Genomic DNA, 6,080 nt, shown 5'->3' with positions numbered 1-6,080 from the left:
CGCTTATGCCACTGAGCTATATCCCTGGGCTGAATTTATATATGTTAATGAATCTTTGCTACTGTGTAAGGTACCTGTCTATAGATTCAAAGAAAAAATATATACTTCTGAGCCAGGCATGGTGGTGCGCACCTGTAATCCCAACACTGTGAGAGGCTGAGGCAGGAAGATCCTTGTAAGTTTGAGGTCAGCCTGGCTTACAAAGCGAGCTCAAGACCAATCTGAACTGCATAGTGAGACCCTGTCTCAAAGACAAAAATAAATAAATTATATATATATAAATTTCCAGGCATTATTAGCAAACTGTTATGCATCCATACCAAACACATTTATTTTCAGAATGATCTTAATTCTGGATTTATTTCATAAAAACTGTCTGAAAGTAGTTAAAGAGTCAGTTACCTTTCATACAAAAATAGCATGTATTTGAAAGAGTATTACAAAAGGCAAGGAGGGACTAATAGGGTTTTTTTTTTTGTTTTTCTGTTTTTTGGTTTTTTTTGAGACAGGAACTCACTATGTAGCTCAGGCTGGCCTTGAATTTGTAGCAATCATTCTGCCTCAGCCTCCTGAGTACTGGGATTACCTGTATGTGTCACCATGCCTGTCAGGGGCTAGTAGTTCAGCCCCTTGTTACCTTTTTTGTTGTTGTTGCTGAGACAGGGTCTCAGTATATAGTGCAAGCTGTTCTTTATTATCATTATTATCATTATCATTATTAGTATCATTATTATTATTTTAAAGAAAACAAACCCGAAATTTCAAAATGAGATAATAGGAGGATGATTTTGAACTCACTATGTACCCAGGCTGGGCTCAAATCTGTGGTGCTCCTCCTGCCTCAGTCTGAGTGCTGGGGTTACAGGCGTGCCCCCGCTTCTGTAGCCCCTCATTACTTGAGGTGTAGGACACAGACCAGTATCAACTGCGCGCTTGTTAAAGATGGAGGGAGAAGGGAGCAGAGCGAAAGGAGGAAAACAAGAAAACGAGTTATGTGTGTGCACCAGCCCCCCACGATGAATGTGATCGCTACATACTGAAAACATGTACTAGCAAAAAATTGTATCAGTAAAACAATGGGCCGGGCATGGCAGCACATGACTGTGATTCCAGCACCTGGGAGGCTGAGGCAGTAGGATTACCAGGACACTAAAAACCCTGCATTATCTGGGGCTCAGGATGTGTCTCAGTGATAGAGCATATCACATTTGTACAGTACATGTGAGACCCTGAGTTCAGTCCACAGCACTGGCAAAAAAATCTTGAGTCTCTTTCCAGACTCAACTCATAGTGATCCTCCTACCTCAGTGCTGGGATCACAGGTGTGCACCACTATGCCCAGCTCAGAGCCCAAATTTTAAAAGATCCCCAGATAAACTGTAGGTACTTTTGGGAAAGGGAGAGGCAAGGTCTCACTGTAGTTCTGGCTGGTTCTGAACTCACTATGTAGCCTGCGCTAGGCTTGAATTTGAGGAAATCTTTCTGCCTCAGCCTTCTGAGTGCTGGGATTACAGGTATGTGCCACCATGCGAGGCTTGCAATTTAGTCTGAGAAATGCTGGTTAACTCAGGGATCTCTCACTGTGTGTGAGATCTTGTCAGCACCAGGGATGAAAGAATGTCTTTGCTTTCTCCGTATACACAACACGAAGCTCTGCCTGGTGTTGTAAAAGGGTGTAAACTGTGAGGGGCTTACCTGGGCCCGACAGTCCTGAGAGAGCCAGTGCCTTCCATCTGTCAGGTGGGGCCCTCTCCTGGATAAACAGTTTGGCCCGAAATGTTTCTAATCGAGACCCAATTTATTTTTAATTTTTTTCCAGAATGATCCATGCAATCAATCCCACTCTCCACTTCATTTTGAGTGTATGGTTCAGTCTGACAGGCTTACATTAACTTGTAGGTTCAACTAATAGATTTTTGAGCCCTAGGACCAGAGAAATCATTTGTGCCGACGCTCTCCTTTCACAGATGAGACAAATGAGGCATCATACAATTAGCTAACACGAAGGTGAGAGGTTGGATGGGACACTCGCTCTCCAGCTTTGCCCATTAAATCAGAAGCCCAGAATAGGATTTTCTTTTCTTTATTTTTTTAGATTAGGATTTTCTTTTTCTTTTTTTTTTTGGTTTTTTTTCTTTTGGTTTTTCTCTGGTACTGGGAACCAAACTCACGACCTTGCGCTTGCCAGGCAGGCGCTTTGCCGCTGAGCTAAATCCCCAGCCCCCGAGATTAGAATTTTCTTAGCCAGGCATGGGGCACACGCTTGTAATCCCAGCACTCAGGAGGCTGAGGCAGGAGGATCACTGTAAGTTCAAGGCCAGCCTGGGCTGCAAAGTATGCTCAAGGCCAGCCTGAACTGTGTAGCAAGACCCTGTCTCAAAGACAAAAAAACAAAAACAAAAACAAAAAAACAACTCAGGACCAGGGCTGGGGATTTAGCTCAGCGGCACAGTGCCTGCCTGCCAAGCGCAAGGTTGTGAGTTCAATTCCTGGTACCAGAAAACAAAACAAAACAAAAAAAACCTCAGGACCTTGCACTTGCCAGGCAGGTGCTGTGCTGCTGAGCTACATTTCCAGCCCACCACTCAGGTTTGTGCTCATTCACAGCATGTGGACATAAAAATTAAGCCTTAAACCGGGCATGGTGGTACACGCCTGTAATCCCAGCACTCAGGAGGCTGAGGCAGGAGGATCACTATGAATTCAAGGCCAGCCTGGACTACATAGTAAGGGCAAGGCTACCCAATAGTCTTTATAACTAGTATGTACTAATAAAGACCTTTTGCATGGTGTGGTGTGGTGCGGGAGGAGCTAATAAGGACACAACCCTGGTCTCTGAGGAATTAACAGTGAATAGGAGTGGAACAGGAGTGCATACTTCCTTCTAAGGGAGAAGAGAGGAGGGTAGGGAAGGATGAGGAAGCCGAAAAGGTTCTCTTTTTCTCTGAAATCCGACCAACTGCAGGAAAAGTGGGAACAAGCGAGGGTTTTGAGGAGAGGGCTGAGCATGCCATGGCTGCTGGAGGCAGCAGCTGAAGAGGTGACCACCTGCCTCACGCTGTGGCCTTGCTCACAGCTCACGAGCATCTGATAGTGGTGAGGACACTGGCGTTAGAACCCCCTGGGTCTTTGAATCCCACCAGCTCTGTAGACATTGGCCGATTTACTTAACCCATCTGCTCCTCAGTTTCCTCATCTCTGAAAAGTGTTCAGGCCAGAAGTGGCAGTGCACATCTATAATCCCAGCACTTGGGAGGCTGAGGCAGGAAGACTGCTGTGAGCTCCAAGCCAGCAGGAGCTGCACAGCGATACCCTGTTTCAAAAACTAAAAAACAAAATAAAATAAAAAGTGTCTAACATCATTAAATTCTAGTGATAAAACTCTTCATGGCTGTGTGCTTTTCTTAAATAATTTTCTTGGAGAGGAGAAAAATAGCTGAATTACTTTTTTGTTGTCAGTTTCTTTTCTTTTCTTTCTTTCTTTTTTTGTTTTTTTTTGAGATAGGGTCTCACTCTGCAGTTCAAACTGGCCATGAGCTCACTTTGTAGCCCAGGCTGGCCTCAAACTCACAACGATCCTCCTGCCTCAGCCTCCTGAGTGCTGGGATTACAGGTGTGTGCCACCACGCCAGGCTTCGGTTTCTTTTCTTTTCTTTCTTTCTTTTCCCTTCCCCTCCCTTTTTTTTTTTTTTTTGGTACTGGGAATCGAACTCAGGACCTTGTGCTTGCCAGGCAGGTGCTGTGCCACTAAGCTATATCACTGGCCCTTGTTGTCTGTTTCTACTTACAAAGTTAATTTGATTTTTAGAAATATCAGGTAGCTGAATTTTATTTTATTTTATTTTTGTCTTTTTGAGATAGGATCTCAGGCTGGCCTCGAACTCGAAATGATCCTCCTGTCTCTGCCTCTTGAATGCTGGGATTACAGGCGTGTGCCACCAAGCCCAGCAGTAGCTGAATTTTTTTTTTTTTCTTTTTGAGACAGGGTCTCACTATGCATTTCAGGCTGGCCTTGAGCTCACTTTGTAGCCCAGGCTGGCCTCGAACTCACAATGATCTTCCTGCCTCAGTTTCCAGAGTGTTGGGATTACAGACCTGTGCCACCATGCCGGACTTCGAACAGTTTTTCTTATAGTAAATGTAATATATGTCTATTGTGGAATTTTTTTTTTTTTTTTGAGACAGGGTCTCACTGTACACCCCAGGCTAGTCTTCAATTCATGGCAATCCTCCTGCCTGAGGCTTTTGAGCTCTGGGGTTACAAGTGTGCACCCCTACACCAGGCCCTATACTGTATCTTAATGGCTATATATTATGTATATTAATGAACTGAATTTTATTATGTATATTAATGAACTGAATTTTTAGAAAGCAATTCCCTTGGTAGAATAGGTTGCTTCTCCGTGGAATTTTAACACATAAATCAATCACACAAAATTTGTGAGTAATCTACATTTTAAAAAATTTCATAAGTAGTATTTTGAAAAACTGGATAAAATAATCTTACTGCCCTAAAACAACTAATCCTCTGTCCGTCTTGCTGTGCGGTGTGCTTGTGTGTTCAGCCTACTTCCAGTTGCCCGTGAGTTTAACTGTGTTACCTAGATACCTCTTAGAGAACCTGAGGTCGTCTTGGCCTGGTGCATTAATATTTAACAGGCCTGTGATGGATGGATGGAAGATTGCAGCATTAATTCACTCTCCTCAGTGTGTGTTGGTAGAACAGTGAGATGGTCCTACAGGTCAGGAAACAAGGGCTTCTGGGAAGAAAGGAATGAAAGCAATCTTGACCTCTTGATTGTAGAACTGGAGCTGCTCCTTCATTGGTTTTCTTTCACCTTCATTCCCAGACAAATGTTTCTTGATTGGCTGCTGATGGGTCAGGTTGCCTCTGTCCCTTATCTTTTACTAAAATCCTGAGCTCTCAGAAAATAGACAGGAAGGGAAAATCCATGTTTTAGACTGTGAAAAAAAGAAAAAAAAAGGAAAGGGAAAAACATTTTTGGGTAGGCAATATTATCATTTGAAAATGTCTGACTTAACCAGGCATGGTGGTGCACACCTGTAATCCCAGCACTTGGGAGGCTGAGGCAGGAGGATCCTCGAGAGTTTGAGACCAGCCTGGGCTACAAAGTGAGCTCAAGGCCAGCCTGAACTGCATAGTGAGACCCCGTCTCAAAAAAACAAAAAAAAGAGAAAATGTCTGACTTAGACATGATGTGGAGCACATATCACAAGATAATCAGCTTATCAGATTTGTACTGACTGAATATTCCTAGAATCGACTGCACTGATCTGTAGGATTCCCCGGTGACCTGGGCGGCTCATCCTCTCTCACTCTCCACCTTGGGCTTCTGTTAAGGGAAAGTGTCCTGCAGCACTGCCTGAACCACATCGGGTGGGTTTGTCCTCCAGAGATCTCTCTGCTTACTTTCTTCCCCTTCCTCCTCTTCCTCTTCTTCCTCTCCTCCTCCTTCTTCCCCTTCCTCTTCTTTTCATTTTCTTGTTTTGTAGTACTGGGATTGAGCGCAGGGAGCACTGAACTACATCCCTATCCCTTTTTGTCTTAAGACAGGATCTGGCTAAATTGCCCAGGATGGGCTTGAATTCACAATCCTGCCGCAGCCTCCTTAACAGCTGAGAATATAGGTGTGTGACAGTGTGTGGCTCATGGATCTTTTTTCAATAAAAAAGTCGATCTCGGTGTGGTTGCACATTCCTGCAATCCCAGCACTCTGGGAGGCTGAGGCAGGAGAATGCAAATTTGAGCCTAGCCTGGAGAATTTAAATGAGAGCTTGTCTCAAAAATAAATAAATAAATAAAAAGGCTAGGGATATAAATTAGTGCCAGTGCCAGGAAAAAAAATAAAAACAAAAGCAAATCAAGCCAGGCATGGTGGCTTATGCCTGTAATCCCAGCACTAGGGAGGCTGAGGCCGAAGGACTGCTGCGAGCCTGAGGCCAACCAGGGCAACATAGTGAAACCCTGTCTCAGGGGCTGGGGATTTAGCTCAGCGGCAAAAGCGCCTGCCTGGCAAGCGCAAGGTCGTGAGTTCGGTTCCTGGTACCGGAGAAAAACC

General features: G+C 44.3%; 1 long non-coding RNA gene across 2 annotated transcripts in view; it reads right to left on the bottom strand.

Moving 5' to 3' along the window:
* The window catches only part of LOC106148598, a 24,636-nt gene that overhangs the window by 18,250 nt on the left and 306 nt on the right, over positions 1 to 6,080 (bottom strand). The window contains exon 2 of one of the 2 annotated variants that reach the window (XR_001234203.1): positions 4,792 to 4,962. The exons of the other annotated variant lie outside the window; for it this stretch is intronic. This is a non-coding gene — a long non-coding RNA (uncharacterized LOC106148598). The remainder of the gene's footprint in view (positions 1 to 4,791; positions 4,963 to 6,080) is intronic. 2 annotated transcript variants of the gene reach the window in all.

This window comes from Chinchilla lanigera, unplaced genomic scaffold (genome assembly GCF_000276665.1).
Source record: "Chinchilla lanigera isolate Chin_1 unplaced genomic scaffold, ChiLan1.0 scaffold00023, whole genome shotgun sequence".
Classification (NCBI taxonomy): Eukaryota; Metazoa; Chordata; class Mammalia; order Rodentia; family Chinchillidae; genus Chinchilla; species Chinchilla lanigera.
Note: the sequence above shows the minus strand (reverse complement) of the source record. Positions and strands in the feature narration are given on the sequence as shown.